The sequence below is a fragment of the Gossypium arboreum genome, chromosome 3 (genome assembly GCF_025698485.1).
Source record: "Gossypium arboreum isolate Shixiya-1 chromosome 3, ASM2569848v2, whole genome shotgun sequence".
NCBI lineage: Eukaryota > Viridiplantae > Streptophyta > Magnoliopsida > Malvales > Malvaceae > Gossypium > Gossypium arboreum.
Window position 1 is genome coordinate 11171158 of NC_069072.1, and position 17840 is coordinate 11188997.

Consider the following 17840-nt stretch of genomic DNA (forward strand, 5'->3'; position numbering starts at 1 on the left):
TTTCAATTAAATAAAATATATTTTGTAAAACAATGAATAATATAGAATTTAATAAAAACTAATTTGATATAATACTAAAATTATTAAAAATAAAATATAAAAGAGAATTAAAAAATCAAGGAGATAGGGATTAAATAAAAAGATTGAAAACGAAGATGAACAAAGAATAAATAAGAACAAATCGTAGAAAATAAGAATGCAAGAGGGAGAGAAATTTGAGTGAATGCTCTCAAGAATTCTTATTGCTTCCCAAAACTCAAGTGAAGTCAAGTTGTTTTACAATGAGGAGAGAGGCCTCTATTTATAGTTGAGCCTTCCCAAATCCAAGGTACAAATCAATTACATCAACGGTTAAGATTAAAGGATATCTACAAATTAAATCTCCAAGATTACAAAATCATATCTTCTAAGATTGTGTATCATATCTAAGATTGTATCATATTTAAGATTGCAATCATATCTAAGATTGGATCATATCTAAGATTGCATATTACATCTAAGACTGCATATCATTGAAGATTATATTTCCATATGAGTCAAACTTGTAGATAGACCTTAAATCTTTTCAAGTAATGGGTCATTCCGATCGGGCCAAATTATATCTATAATTCTGGACTGAACTTGGACTTCTTTTTTTTGGGGGGGACATTTTGTTTTGGGACTTATTTCTGGGCCCAAGAAAAATTGAGTGTCTACAGCTGCCCCTCTTTGCTCATTGCTGTGTACCAGGAATAGAGCAAAGACTATAAAAAGACCAATTTTGCCCGGTCTTGCCGAGTTCTTCTTTAAATGGCCACTTGACGGCTTCAATCTGCTTCTTGCAAACTCATGACTGTCATGTTGATATCTTCGATCTGCTCTCCATCGAACACAGAGACGCCAAATCTGCTTCTTCAGTTTATTCCCTGATAATATAAAGATGCCAAATCATCTTAGATTTGCTTCAGCGTAAACACGCGAAAGCCAAATCAGCTATGTCTTCGATTTGCTCCTTATAAATGCAAGGATACCAAACCATCTCGGATCTACTTCAGTCTAATCATCTGAAGGTTAAATCTGCTATATGTCTGTCCTCCGTCGAATATGGAGACGCCAAACTTCGATTTGTTCTCTGACAATACAGAGATGCCAAATCATCTTAGACTTGCTTCAACGTAAACACATGAAAGCCAAATCAGCAATGTCTTCGATTTGTTCCTAGTAAGCACAAGGATGCCAAACCATCTTGGATCTTGCTTCAGTATAAACATCTGAACGCCAGATCTGCTATATGTCTGCCCTCTGTCGAATATGGAGACGTCAAACTTTGATTTGTTCTCTGACAATACAGAGATGCCAAATCATCTTAGATTTGCTTCATTGTAAGCACGTGAAAGCCAAATCAGCTATGTCTTCGATTTGTTCCTTGTAAGCACAAGGATGCCAAACCATCTTGGATCTTGCTTCAGTATAACATCTGAAGGCCAGATCTGCTATGTGTCTGCCCTCCGTCAAATATGGAGACGCCAAACTTCGATTTGTTCTCTGACAATACAGAGATGCCAAATCATCTTAGACTTGCTTCAATGTAAACACGTGAAAGCCAAATCAGCTATGTCTTCAATTTGTTCCTTGTAAGCACAAAGATGCCAAACCATCTTGGATCTTGCTTCAGTATAAACATTTAAAGGCCAGATCTGCTATGTGTCTGCCTTCCGTCGAATATGGAGATGCCAAACTTTGATTTGTTCTCTGACAATACAGAGATGCCAAATCATCTTAGACTTGCTTCAACGTAAACACGTGAAAGCCAAATCAGCAATGTCTTCGATTTGTTCCTAGTAAGCACAAGGATGCCAAACCATCTTGGATCTTACTTCAGTATAAACATCTGAAGGCCAGATCTGCTATGTGTCTGCCCTCCGTCGAATATGGAGATGCCAAACTTCAATTTGTTCTCTGACAATACAGAGATGCCAAATCATCTTAGACTTGCTTCAACGTAAACACGTGGAAGCCAAATCAGCTATGTCTTCGATTTGTTCCTTGTAAGCACAAGGATGCCAAACCATCTTGGATCTTGCTTCAGTATAAACATCTGAAGTCCAGATCTGCTATGTGTCTGCCCTCCGTCGAATATGGAGACACCAAACTTCAATTTGTTCTCTGAAAATACAGAGATGCCAAATCATCTTAGATTTGCTTCATCGTAAGCACGCGAAAGCCAAATCAGCTATGTCTTAGATTTGCTCTCCGTCAAATATGGAGATGCCAAATTTGCTTCTTCGATTTGTTCTATGACAATACAGAGACGCCAAATCATCTTGGATCTACTTCAGCGTGAACACCTGAAGGCCAGATCTGCTATACTTTAACCTGTTACCCTACTGCTTAGGGGGTTAAGGCGCATCTTCAATCTGCTCCACTACTGCTTAGGGAGATAAGATCTGCAATTTTGACCTGTTACCCTACTGCTTAGGGGATTAAGGTGTTGAATTTTGTAATTTTCAATCAATCTTGCTACCTTGTCCACTAGGGAATCCACTTGTAGAATTGATTTCCTGGAATTTATGCTTATTCCAAATAATTAAGATGCCATGATCTAAATGAGTCAAATGCTCCTAATTAGACATATTATGATGCAAAATGTGTATGAAAATAACTCCTATTTCGGATGTCATTACTCATTCATCTATCGAGCTTCCCACCTCATTCTTCTCGACATATCAATCATACTCTGCTCGTATGCCTCGAATCTTTTCCATCAATTTCGTCTACCATACCATTCCCCGAATGTTACGACCCACTGAAGATGTTTATAAAATGATCCATTCTTAATATCAATATTGCTTAAAATGTCCAACCACCTTTTGGACTGAAGAAGAAAATCTCTCAAGTAACTGCAACCCATACATATGGGAATTCCTTAAACAATTGTCTTGTTTCAGTTTCTTGTATTATCTAGAAATTTCCAGAGTAATATGCAAAACTTCGTTTGTGAAGATATTTTAGTTCATCTATCATTATTTCAATGCAACATGCTTTATGAATAATGGGAGACAAATAAATTGATCCTGAGGATAATTAGATTTGGACAAATTATTGGAAGGAATGCAAAAAGATTAACCTGAGAACATATCTTTGTGAAGAAAAAGAATCCAAAGATAGTAAATAGGACAGAAATCAGATGCCCTAGATATCGCCGCTTGAGCGTCTATACACCAGCTCCATGAAGACTTTCTTGAGTTCAACATGTGTTTAAAAGATCCAAAGTAATTCGTTGATGCCTCGATATGTAACATACTTCACTTCTCATCGAATCTGGTATAGCAAGGTCATCAGATGACTTTCCAAATTTGAGTCGCCTTTTGGGTTTTCAACTCAAAACCCTTTGGTCTCAAGACGCCCTTTCATGGGTTTTCACCTTGGCCTCTCCATTTTTCTTTTTCTTTTTTCTCTTTTTTTTTTTTTTTTTTTCTTTTTTATTTTTTGCCTTTTTTTTTGAAATAGAAGTCCCAAAGTGCCATTTATGGTTTTCACCTTGGCTTCCCTTCTCCTTCATACAAAGTACTCTTTGACCGAGTCTGAATTCACTGGATCAGAAAAATTCTTCCTATACATTTCTTGTCAAAATCAATGCACCTCTAGAAAAAGCCCTCTTCGCAACATATGACCATTCCCAATTCGACATCCTTTTGCATGGGAAGGATCTCTTTCAGTACAAGGTTTCCTTTATGAAATTCTTTTGGACGAACCTTCTTTGTCATAAGTCTGTGTCATCCATTCTTGGTACATTTGCTTAGGATGAATACTTTCAAGTTAAGTTTACTAGAGGTATTCAATTCTTGACTCCATCAAAGCTTGGAGGAAAAATCTTGATTCATAAACCCATGAAAGAGATTTCCCCAGCAGCAGTCCTGGCTGTTGTTTGTCAAACCCTACAAAAAGATGGTTCAATAGTTTTCAGAAGACAAGAATGAAGTTGCTGACTTCATCCTTCAACCTGGAAAGTTGAGGTACAGAGATTACTCCTGAAGCATACATCCCACCATGACTCGATGATGTTTCTGAAGCATCCCTAATCTTCATAAATTGCCCCCAACTGTGAAGCTACCAAATGAGCGTAGCAAATAAGAGCCACAACAAATATGGCTATGGTGCTCCTTTGATACATATAGGATAGAGAATGAATAAACTCTTGCAGATCATCAGCTGAAAACCCAGCCTGGTCTAAGAGAATATGATAGTGGGTTTGCCTCGTGATTCCAATCATTCCAGCATGGGTATTAAGGTAAAAATCATTATTCTTTGGATGGCATACTTTTTTGTCAATGACAGTACCATGTAGCACATTGTCAAGAGATCCCTGCTGAAAAAACTTGGTATGATGGTTTTTCGTACAACAATAACCACAATCTTTAGGGTTCCATTTCTCGTCAAGGAACTTGGAAGCCTCAATAACTTGGTCAAAACTTGATTGAATTGAGACTCGCTAACCCCATCCCTGAAAACAATGATTTGATCAGGTTTCCTCTTCCCTGAACTTGTATAGAAGTCTAAGAGAGCTTCCTTCATGATACCATCATCCATTTTGTCAGAAACTGGTTTTGAAGAAAGAATCTATCATTTTAAGCTTCAGATACTGTGTACAGCCCGATGCTCCATAGCTAGAAATCAATGGCCACCGCCTAGAGCTAACCATCGCAGCTATTGATGGCACATCAGACTACTCAGGAAAGCCAAACAATGTACCCATTCCAAGGATGATGGTTGGAACCTTTGAAACAACTGGAATTGAAGGTGTTTGCCCCAGCATAAACATAGAGAGTAGGCGGTAGTTTCTTATGCCAATTTTTACCAGTCTCGGTCATCTTTTGTAGTTTGTTTTTTCCTTCTTTTTCTTTTCTTTTGGCAACCTTTGTTGTACTGTGGTATGGCGCATTATCTTTGAACAGACTGCAAACTTTTGGCATTGTGTAGTTATATATAATCTCTCTCTTTTTTTTTTTTGAAATGGATGACTATTGACTTGGTAATATTGGCATATGAAGCTATCTCCCCCTCTTAATGGAGTAGTTGACGTCCATAAAGATGAGTCATTGTCAGCTTGAAACTTTTGACGAGCTCGGGCCCATAACATACATGCCCCATAAGTCTTGAATCCTTTAAATTTGGCATTCATTGTACAACTGATGCGATCCCTTTTCATGGTGGACCAACAGTGCCCCAAAACCTCATGTTTATTCTGGCAATTGCAAATCCTCCTGCATGCGTTATTGGACCACATTTTTGAATTCCCATAATAGTCTCAACAAGGTCTTGTCTTGTCTCCTCAGCTAATTCCAATTTCACAATCTTTCCTTCCTCTAAGGCTATATTTCCTACCACCACTTCATAGGGTAAAAACCATTTTCAACAAAAACAAGTCACAATTTCTATCACCTTCAAAGTACTGAGATTCCTCTAAACACATATCGCACTCAAAAGGAACTCTGAATCTATAGTATCGTTGCTCGTGTCATTGATATCTAGGGATCTATGATAGGCACACAAAAGAATATACAAGGAATAAATGAATTCAAAAACGACTATTTACATGAAATGAAAATTTATAAAGAATGTCAAAGGTCAAAAGAATCAGAATGAAAGAATATTTACTCGGATAAATAAAAGTATGTTTTATTAAAAATAAAAATGTCTGAACATGAGCCCACTTCTCAAAAGAAATCTCATTACTCCTAGGCTTTAGAGCAACAAGAGTGTTCTGAATATTACTCCGTAAAATTCCTAAAGATTACAGGAAGTTCTTCTGCAGTCCAATTGTTTAAAGAAATTCCCGGTTCGTAAGGGCGAATGCCCTCAAGGTTTCTTTGTTCAGTCCCTTCCTCATGTATGACATTGATGGGATGATATTCATTTCCAAACATGCCCTTCTCCGGGTGAGCTATCCCTCCTGACACAAAAGTCGAGGATATGTAAGGGAACGTCGTTAATTCCCATTCAACTTCTTTTTCACTCAGCCGTGACCCTCTTCTCTCTCTCTCTTTTTCTTTCTTTTTTTAATAACTTTAACTAATTAGGGTCTTTTCATGGATTTAAATGCATTTGATATGATGCAATGCAAATGCATAAATGCAAAAGAAAAGGAGATGTTGATTTTGAATCCAATTCCATTAGAATAACTTTTCTAGAAAATAGATTTCTTTACATGAAAATAGATTACATATGCGATCTTGCCCTTCATAGTTCAAGTAAACGCTGATCTTTTCTTCATGGTTGAATCCTGTAAATTCTCTAAAAGATGCCTTTGCTAGCTCCTTGCTGCTTAATCTAGGCCTCGATCTCTTGCTCGCTTATCTCCATGATACTCATCAAAAAGTGCCAACTCTTGGATAATCTTCGTTGGCAATTAAATCAAGTCATGTATTCTTTTGTGGACTTCCAGCTTTCTCTCGTCATGCTCTTGGATAAACTTTGTTGGCTTGAATCTCTGGCAATTACATCATGTATTCCTCCGTGGACTACCAACTTTCTCTCGTCGTGTTTACCTGGACTATATTCAGACGACCGCACTATAATCTACTTTATTAAGAAATTTGTTTCCTTATGGCAAACTATTCTATTTAGGAATCGAATTTTGAATCAACACCTTCTTTTCTTTGATGTAATGTAATGCAAATGCATGAATGCAAAAAGGTATCGATCTCGATTCAGTTTCATTTTAGAAAACATTATTTAAGGAACATAAATCTTTTCATAAAACGGATTACAAATACACTTTCGCTCGTAAGCCCAGAGTCCTAACCCTATCTAATAAGAAAGCTAACTTTTGACCACGATTTGACTGTAACTCATATTGGTGCTCAACGTGCTCGCCCTTTCTACCAGTATCTGTAAATGATCAGCTATCTTTCGAATTTGAATTACGGCTTCACCTATGAAGTAAGCTCTACAGCCAAAGACACTTCCTCCAATGTCTGTAAAATTGCTCTGATTACCTTGAAAGAAAGATTGGCGACCAAGTAGGCATTCCAGCTCTGCAGCATACTGCCTTAAAATGATATCAAACATCCTCAGTGCTTCTTGAGAGTTTTCAAATTTTTGCCCCCCACAGAACATTTTAAATTGCTTGCATGGGTATCTTCGCAGCATAGCTAATCTTCACTTTAAAAGTCTTTAAACAATACGATCTTCTTTAATCTCTTTCTTTCATGCTCATTTGGGCTGTCCCGGCCATTAGGTCTTGCATTTCCATTATTTCTAATAGGTACAACATTTTAAAGTACCAGAGTAAATTCCAGCTTGTTGCTTGGTAGCGGTCCTATAGTAAGTGAGCCTTTCTACCATCATAAGCAAAATTCTTTCCATCCAATTAAATTTTGTATGTCTTATACCCTTACCATCCACGAGATGACTATCTTCATCTGTAATGGTAGAAGTGTCCCTCAGTACTCCCCACGCTCACCTTGAATTGTTCATCTATCTTCATGTCAAGCAAATACTGCAATTCCCCATAACTGTTGTAGAACAACTGCTTGGCTTCGTTACTCCATTAATCCAATATTTCCTTTAACTCTTGGAGGTTATTTTGCATTACACTAATGAGAGTGTAGTCCCATAATTTTGATGTGTATCCTTCGGTGACAGTATTTCCTTTTTCTATCTGGGTTTTCTCTGACCAAGCACAAACGAAAGAGTTGTCCTCCACTTTATTAAGATATTTGTTCCCCATTACAAAACTTTCTAACTCAGAAATTGAACCTTGAATCGACACCTTTTAATGATAAATGACATGCAATGATAGCAAAATAAGAAAAACAAATCAGTGTTACATATATAAAAAAATAATAAATAAGAACTTATAAAGGTAGGCACTAAAGGTCATCATCATACTACCTGGGGCAAGCACTTAAAGTTCACTATTTGTAGTTCGGTTCTAAAGCAAGGGTACCTGAACCAGCAGATTCCTCGGTCCTCACCCACTATAGGCTCATATAGGCCAAGTTCAGTTCAAGGGGACACTTTTCCCTATGGCCATGCGGAGATGAAAATCTCACGAAGACATAGGTAGAGTATCCCGGAATCAATCCACTAGCTCATGCGAAGGTGAAAACCTTACGAAAGCGTAGCTTCTCACTCCCACTTAAGGGTATGACTACAACGGTCGTCCAAATGCAATGTATAGCAATAAAGTAACAAACATATGCAGCAAACACATGTAAAAGATTTAAGTATTCCAAACTTCTGACATTAAGACAAAAATACTCAATTTCTTGGCTCGACTCTCTTATCGTCCCAGTGGAGTCGCCAAGCTGTCGAAACCATTTTTTAAAAGGATGTTTTAAAAAACGGGGATCGACTTTTTGAAAAATGAAAACGGGAGTCGCCACCAATCTTTTTAGGTGTGACTGGATCACCTTATAAAATGTTTTGTTTTAAAACATTAATTTTGGTCTACAAAATTATGAGAAAATAGGCTCGGGAGTCGGTTACGTACGAGGAAGGATTAACACCCTCGTAACGCCCAAAATTGGTACCAAATTGAATAATTTTTTGTCTTAATGTCAGAAAATTTGAAAAGATTTTAAAACTTGAACAATTTAAAGTTGAAACCTGAGATTCCTTTGTTCAGAAAGTATACAAACATCACATCCAGCATGTTAGGACACGATGTTTTAAATACTCGTAACTAAAATTATCTCATGATTTTGAAAATTTATTAAAAAGGATATTTGGTTATTTAGTCAAACGAAAAAATCGCAACTCCAAGACATGTTAGGGCACTATTGTCCAATTTCTAAACACCAAACATTGCCTTATTTAAGAAAAAACTTTTCAATTAAATAAAATATATATTTTAAAACAATGAATAATATAGAATTTAATAAAAAATAATTTGATATAATACTAAAATTATTAAAAATAAAATATAAAAGAGAATTAAAAAATCAAGGAGATAGGGATTAAAGAAAAAGGTTGAAAACGAAGATGAACAAAGAATAAATAAGAACAAACCGTAGAAAATAAGAACGCAAGAGGGAGGGAAATTTAAGTGAATGCTCTCAAGAATTCTTATTTCTTCCCAAAACTCAAGTGACGTCAAGTTGTTTTACAATGAGGGGAGAGGCCTCTATTTATAGTTGAGCCTCCCCAAATCCAATGGTACAGATCAATTACATCAACGGTTAAGATTAAAAGATATCTACAAATTAAATCTCCAAGATTACAAAATCATATCTTCTAAGATTGTATATCATATCTAAGATTGTATCATATCTAAGATTGTAATCATATCTAAGATTGTATCTTATCTAAGATTGCAATCATATCTAAGATTGTATCCTATCTAAGATTGCATATCACATCTAAGATTGCATATCATTGAAGATTATATTTCCATATGAGTCAAACTTGTAGATGGACCTTAAATCTTTTCAAGTAATGGGCCATTCCGATCGGGCCAAATTATATCTGTAATTCTGGACTAAACTTGGACTTTTTTTTTGGGTTTTTTTTGTTTTTGGACTTATTTCTGGGCTCGGGCAAAATTGAGTGTCTACAAGAATAATCGTGAGGATCAGTCCAATGGGACTTTAGATGAGTCCTTAGTCTCTCTGGGGCATGTGTCTACTTAGGAGATGGAGGTCACTATGGTTATGCCAGCTACTAGTGGCGATAATTCAGAGATTGGTATTTATTCGTTAACCTAATCTGTCTTGGGAGTCTTAAAGAGAGTCTTGAGACTATGTTGGAGAGGACAAAAGAGGTAAATGTGAGTAAGTATGCCGTGTGTGAGGGTAAAGGTCATGGTAAGGTTCAAACTAAGAGAGATCTTAGTTTTTCTAGCTTAGATCTACAATTTATAAAACGGGTTAGACGCATAATCTTGAATTAATTGCGGTTTTCTTTGCCTTAAAAATCTGGAGGCATTATTTGTATAGTGAGAAGTGTATCATTTACATTGATCACGAGAGCCTCAAGTATCTCCTAACTTAAAAGGAGGTGAACCTTAGGCAATGTAGATGGATTGAGTTGCTTAAGGACTACGACTATACGATTGAGTATCATCTTAGTAAGGCCAATGTGGTGGCTGATGCTTTTATTCATAGATCAATGTCTGATTTGAGGGTGATGTTTTCTCGTCTAAGTCTGTTTAATGATAGGGGTCTGTTAGTCGAGTTGCAAGTTAAGTTAACTTAGATTGATCAAATTTAGGTTAAACAGTTGGGTAATGACTCTTTGATTTTGCGATTTCGTCAAGTTGAGAAAGGTAGTACTTTTAATTTTGGGCTAAATGGTGATGGGTTCTGTGTTTCTGAGGCTGAGTTTTGTGCCTAATGATTCTAATTTGAGGCAATTTAAGCGCATAGTAGCCCTTATGCTATGCATCCTGGCTAGAATAATATGTATCGGGATCTCTAAGAGTTATACTGGTGGCTTGGTTTGGAACAAGAGGTAACAAATTTTGTCTCTCGTTGTTTGACATGTCAGCTAGTTAGGGTTAAGTATCATCTCCCTTCGAGTTTGCTTCAGCCTGTTAAGATTCCTCTTTCTAATAAGAATGGGTGACTATGGATTTCGTTAATGGGTTACCCTTAACATTCATTAAGAAGGATCCTATTTGGGTCATCATGGATTGTTTGACCAAGCTGTCCATTTTCTCCATGTTAGGATAGATTACTCCCTTCAAAAACTGGCTAAATTGCATGTTTTCGAGATTTAGACTTTATGGCGTTCCGGTCTCAATTATTTCTGATAGAGATCCTCGCTTCACTTCTCAATTTTGGAGCAAGCTTCATGAAGCTTTGGGTACTAGGTTGGACTTTAGTATTGCATTCTATCCTGAGATAGATGGAGAATCTAAGAGGGTGATTCAGATACTAGAGGATACGTTACGGACTTGTGTTATCGACTTCTGAGGTAGTTGGGAGGAGTTTTTGTGTAATAGCTCAATTTTAGTAATGTCGAAAATAGTGGTTTCGGGACCACAATTTCAATGATTAAATTATTATTTTATTATTTATTATAGGTCTACGAGACTATATTAAGGTCGCATCAAAATTTCGTTAAGAAATTTTGATGTTTAAATGGTTAATTATGTAAAAAGAACTAAATTGAAAAAAATGTAAAAAGTTTATTTCTATTAGTTAAAAGGGTCTAATGGCTATAAAATTTTAAACTAAAGGACTTGAATGAGAAATAAACCATTTAAAGGGTTAGTGGATATTTATAGACAAGGTTTTAATGAATTTTTTAGTTATTAAAGGTTAATGTGGTAATTTAATAATTAAATGAAAAAAATAAGTAAAGAATTCTTTCACTCAAAAAACCTAAAAAAACCATTGAAGGAGCTTAGAGCAATTGGTTAGGGATAATTCATTGCATAGTAGTTTTCAAGCTAGTTTTTAATAATTTTTATGATTTTGAATCCGTTTTAGCTTAATTTAGCAAGGCCGGGGGGTTAATTTGTAAAACTGTTAAAGGTTGATGGTTATGGCATGCATGCTTTTGAATGAGTTTTGATGTTAATTGGTAGATTATGAATCCTTGTTGAAAAATGAACAAGTTTTGTTATGTGATTTTTGATGAAAATGGCAATTAGGGATTAATTTGTTAAAGATGTAAAACTATATGTTTTGTTGTGAAAATTTGATAAATATAGGTTAATTTAATGTCCTTTGTAAATGTGGTTAATTTGGATTTAAGTTGAAATGGTTAGACTTTAAGTTATAAGCATAAGGACTAAATTGTGAAAAGTTAAAATGTTAGGGGAAAATTGGTAATTTTTCATAAATATGAAATGTGGAATAAGTTGAATACTAGAAATATTTAATTGATTGAAATTACTTATTTAGATCAAGGTAAACCACGTTCGGACTTCAATCGAGGAAAAGCTAAAGCTTTGGATTAGTTCGATCTGGCTTCTACGCCCTATTCATCGAGGTAAATTCGCATGAACTGTATTTAGTTTAAATTGAATGCTTATTGTTTTTTAATGTAAATTAATTGATATACAAATGTATCAATGCTATGAAGAATTGACGGATATTTAGTCCCAGTTGAACCTTAGGAATTCTTAGGATGCAATGACATGTCATTAGGGATTTCATGTTTTGGGTGCTGGTCTTGAATATCCCACCAATGGCTAAGGTCCTGTATTTGTTGCGGGTACTCCACAGCTCGTGTGAGCAGGCCCATTTCACAACTCTTGTGAGTAATGATGTAAAGGATCTCGAGCATCCAATGTAATTGTAAATGGTTCACCAGGCAAGAAAAGGGAACTAAAAAGGTAAGTATGTAAATGGATTGATTCATGACTTATGAAAATGAACTATGAGCTAAATGATGCATTTACTTATGAAATTTCAATATGTTATGGTTGATTTCTTTTGTATCATGGGCAAGTACACTAACTTGTGATGTGGTAATGTTACATAGGCTTTTACTAAGCTTTATGACACCGGTGATGATTTATGTTAACCTTTAAATTGTCAAAATTGACATGGTAAGTTTAGTGTAAGTTTATACTAGCTTACTAAGCACTTGTTGCTTACTTATTTTCTTTCCAATGTTCTTTAGGTCATCGGAAGCTTGATTTGGTTGGAAGCTCATCAGAGATCTATCACACTATCTAGCAGTTTATTCAGTAGTTTTTGAGCATTTTTTCCAAGGTTTATAATGGCATGCATAGGGTAGTTTATAAGGGTGTTTTGATGAATATGTAAATGGTAATTTGGTATGTTTGTGCCTTGATGTTTATGTATGGTTGATGGACTTATAATGCTTGTTTAGGTAAGTTCTTTTGGTCACTTTTTGATGATCGATGTATATGGAATTTTGATATAAGATGTTGGTTTGGAAATGGTCAATTATGAAGTTTTTTAGGCACATAATAGAATGAGGTGTTTATGCATGGAATTAGGTAAGGTTAACATGTTTTGGTAAATGTTGTTTTACTATAATTGTGGTGCCTTTGAATTGCATATTTTTTAGGTGATTTAGGATGCTTGAAATGGTATATTTATGCAAGTTTAAATTGTGTGTGAACCCCTTGAATGTGTGCTTAAATGATTTGAGAAGTAATGCATGATATGATATTGAAATAGTTTGATTTTAGGTGAATTTTGGGTTTACACGGTTCGAGATATAGGCGAGTAACTCAACCGTGTGAAGCACACATTCGTGTGTCATTTGAGAGTTCCTTACTATCCAAGTCAGTGAGTTACACGGCCTAACCCATCTCTGTCACTGGATTAGGGGTGTTACATTCTACCACTGGCTGAGTTTGCGTATAATAACAGTTACCAGTCCAATATTTAGATGGCACCTTACGAGCCTCTGTATAGTCGTAAGTGTCGTACCCCGTTGTGTTGGACTGAGTTGGGTGAGAGATGGGTTTTGGGTCTTGAGTTGGTTTCTGAGATAAAGACAAGGTTAGACTAATAGGATTGTCTTAAGGCAACTTCCGATAGATAGAAGTCCTATTTGGATCTGAAGAGGAGGGATATCAAGTATTTTATGTGTAATGAAGTCTTTCTTATGGTATCTCCATGGAAGAAGGTCATTTGTTTTGGACGTAAGGGCAAGTTGAGCCTTAGGTTCGTTGGGTCGTATCAGATTCTGAAATGTGTTGCACTGGTCGCCTATCAGTTGGAGCTACCCATAGAGTTGGGCTGCATTCACAATGTTTTCCATGTCTCTATGTTAAGGCGATATTGGTCTGATCCATCTCACATTGTGACTATTAAAAAGATTGAGGTAAGACCGGATTTTTCCTTTGACGATGAGCCAGTTCAGATTCTAGATCGAGACGTTAAGGTCTCAAGAAGGAAGACCAACCTTTTAGTGAAGGCTCTGTGGCGGAACCATAACACTGAGGAAGCCAATTAGGAACCTGAGGACTCGATTCGACAACAATATAAGCATTTGTTTGAATTAGGTAAATTCTGAGGCCAAAATTTCTTTTAGGGGGGAGTTGTAACGCCCCAAAATTTTTAATTATTGATTTGTTAAATTCTACTATAATTTAGTATCTCTTTCAGTGGCTAAGGGTCTTGGTTGAGTGTTTAAGGCCTTGGGTTCAAGTCCCATTCTTTGGAAAAATTTAATTAATTTTGTTCCTAGGTTTATCCCTATTTGTTGGGTTTAAATAGTATTTTCGATTGACTTGTGATAGATTGAGCTTGCTAGTTCAGTGGTAATGTGTTAGTTTACCCTCGGTTCAGTGTTTGAATCCCTTTGTGAGCAAAATTGAATTTATTTGTTAATTCTTAGTATGTTGTCCAAGTTGATGGTGTTGGAATGGATTGAAACTCTTAGAAACAAAATAAAAATGTTAATTTATCAGGATAATTTGTTAGTTGGGTTTTTGTTTTATTTTAAAATAATAATAGTTTAATTCTATCAAAAGACTATTATTTTATTTTTCCCTCAAAATCTGCTCCATATTTACACGTTCTTTTGTTCCTTCATTCCTTTTTCACGCCGCCGTTATTTTTCCTTCCCATACAATTTTAATTTTTTTTTTTTATTCCTCTTTTTTATTCTTTACATTGTTAATCATAATTGGCTACCTTATCATCAATTTTTTCTTTTTAATTTGTTTCCTATTTCAACTTGGTTTCATCACTCTCTTGTTATTCGGATTTGGGATTGTCACAACTAGTTCATTAGGTAGTATTGTGTTTTTTTTTTTGTTCTTCTTTTCTAGTTTGTTTTTCTTCGGTTCTTTGCTTTCATCTCTTTGTTTTGTATATGCTATGTTATGGATTATGTCTGAAATTTGACCTGTGGTACTGATTTTATAAGTTACACACTGAGTTTTGAAAACTCACCTTCTTTATAATTGTCACTTTCAGGTAACCCTCAGAATTAGGTGGATCAGTGCGATTGGAGCTCGATTATAATATTTTGGTACATTTTATTTATTTAGGAATTAAGGTGTTTTGTAAATTTTGGACACTTGGGACTATTTTGGTTTTGGACTTTATTATCATTTTTCCGCTCAAAATTGATTAACTATTTTTATTGACGATTCTTAGTTTTCCTGCAAAATAATGGATTTTTAAACAAGTGGTGTTTTCCAAAAGTTAACATGCTAAAGATTTCTGTTGCAAACTTATATGTTTTAGAAAATTAAACAGAAAATCGTTTCACAAATTGGATTTTCACATAACCAAAATTAATGGTGCCTTTTCAAAACCAATAAATTATAGGTTTTCGAGTGAACTTGCAATAACATATCTAGATCTGGCCATAAGGTCTAGGCCAGGTTTAGGGTGTTACAAAATATATCTATGGACTATATAGTAAATTATTTATAAGACTAAGACTCGGTTGGAAATAATGAATTGAAGTGATATAGAGAGGTAATGAGTTAGTATTGAAAATGTATTCTAATTAAGGACATGAATTTATATGTTTAAAGAAATCATTTGTGATCTGTGTATGTGTTTCTTCTTAAATCGTGATGAGGTGATGGCTTAGAGATTGAATGACGTAAGTGATGTAACGAAGACATTTTTTTGAGAAAAGGAAATACTTTTAGAGTAAGGTATAGTAGCGAACGAGTGTAAAGGAATAGAACTTAAGGAAGCATTCGGCAGAGACAAGGTTGAAGGTTAAGAACGATGAGACTGTCTCTATATTTATATTATCAGCTGCAATGTGCAAATATGACTTAGGTAAATGATTTTTTGCTCACTAAGTTCTTATGAACTTATCTATGTGTGTTATGTTATATGTGAGTTGATGTGGGTCTGCACCAGAAGGGAAGAGACCAGGACTACACCAGAGAAATGACGTATTAGGTTATTATGCATACAAAGTGAGTTTGGCGGCATGTCTAAAAAATGAAATGTTACTTAAAGATCTATACTTTGGGGTACCTATAATTTCTTAGGATTTCAATTTAGATATTACTATAATTTAATTACCACGTGTTGTAGTTGTATTTACTCATTGTATATACTTATGTATTTTAGTTCTAAATTTTGCAATTAAGTTGTAATTATCTGTAAATTGTATAAGTAGATTTAGTTTGTGTCTGTATTCGTGTAGTAATACCCAAGATTAGGATTTGGTTAATCAGATCATGTTGAGGGCATTACATTAAGAGTTCCAATAATATTTATATCATCAACATAAACAACAATTATCACAAAATCTGATTCAAGCCTTTATATAGACAAATTAGATCATTTTTTATCGAGCAATTTTCTCGAGAAACTCTATATCCTTTTGGGATTTTAAATGTTTTAGACATGTTAAGTTTTTCACTTACTGCCAAACTAATAAGATATTTAAACGTGATTGCATCCACCACAAGATAAGATGTCTCTTCCTAATCAATGTCAAGCCTTTGCGAAAATCCTTGTGGTACAAGTCATGCTTTATATCTTATGACTTCATTTTTCTCATTTCATTTTTGCACAAATACTTATTTATATCATATCAGCTTTACATCTTTAGGTGTTTGGACTATAGGTCCAAAAACCTCACATTTAGAAAGTGAAATCAATTCTAGTTGAATTGCGTCTTTCCATTTTGATCATTCTTTTCTATTTCTACTTTTTTAAATAAATTTAGGCTTAGTATTTTTATTTTCATTTGCTATTTCAATAACAACATTATAAGCAAAATTATTGTTGACAACTATATTTTTCCTATTCCATCTTTTTTTCATATTAACATAACTTATCGAGGTCTCTTTATTTTCATCATTTTCATTTTCACTTCTAGGTACCTGAATCTCTTGAGTTTTATAATTAGATATGTCATGGGTTTCTTCAAGAAGCCCACCTCCACTATATGATCATCTTAAATGTTTGATCATTTCCTTTTTACAAGGATTTTATCTTTGGAACCGATTGGTCTTCCACGCTTCAGGTGTGGATTACTTTCGTTTGCACTAACAATGTAATATCCCCTTTTTTGGGCCTAGTCGGAACAGTGGTTTCGAGACCACAAATCTGACATAAGAAAATTTATTTCTATTGTATTTTTATGATCCACGATTTCACGGGATGAATTCGTGAAATATTCGTTTAAAAATTTTGACGTTTGGGCATTTAATTTGGTCAAAAGAACTAAATCGTAAAAAGTGCAAAATGTGAGTTCTAGATGTTAAAGGTGTCAAATTGCTATGAACATTTGTTGGAAAAAAATGGGCATGAGATAGGTGAAATGAACAATTTTTAAGTTAGGGGCATTTAGGTAACCTAGTAAATAAATGAATTAAAAGCCCCAAATAGCCAAAATTGGCCTCCATATTCTCGCTCCAGCCAAAACCCCTATGGAAGCCATGGCTAGGGTTTTGTTCAAACTTTCAAGCTCAATAATCGAGGAAATTGAGGTTCAGACCTAGAACGGGGGAAAAAGAGGAATCGATGGTTAGGTCCCTTTTTGATATCCTTGGTGTCGGGGTAAGTTCATGTGCAAATGATACTACCTTATGTTATGTATTTTATATTTTGATATTGCTTGAATTGTACATTTGTTTCTATGAAATTTATCAATGATGATTATGATGAAGTTCTGCTGAATGAGAAATCCTGAATGAATCTTAGAGATGAATAGGGTACAAATGTCAAAACAATAAGGTTACTAAGATTCCGTATAAGACCATATCCGAGATATGGCCTTAGTATGTGATTTCGTATAAGACCATGTCGGGGACATGGCATTGATATGATATTTCATGTAAGACCATATTAGGGATATGGCATTGAAATGATATTATATGTATGAGATTTCCAAGTAACCCTTGGTATTTTGAATGATCCAACGGGTACGTTCAAAACGAGAAGGTATGTGACCGTATTATGAGTGGTACAAGTATTTACATATAACTCATGTGAAGT

The 17840-nt window shown here is 35.0% G+C and overlaps 1 pseudogene; it reads right to left on the reverse strand.

The window, feature by feature from the left end:
• Positions 1 to 3972: 3972 nt before the first annotated feature.
• On the reverse strand, positions 3973 to 4795 carry LOC108474905 (protein argonaute 4-like; annotated as a pseudogene).
• Positions 4796 to 17840: the final 13045 nt, after the last annotated feature.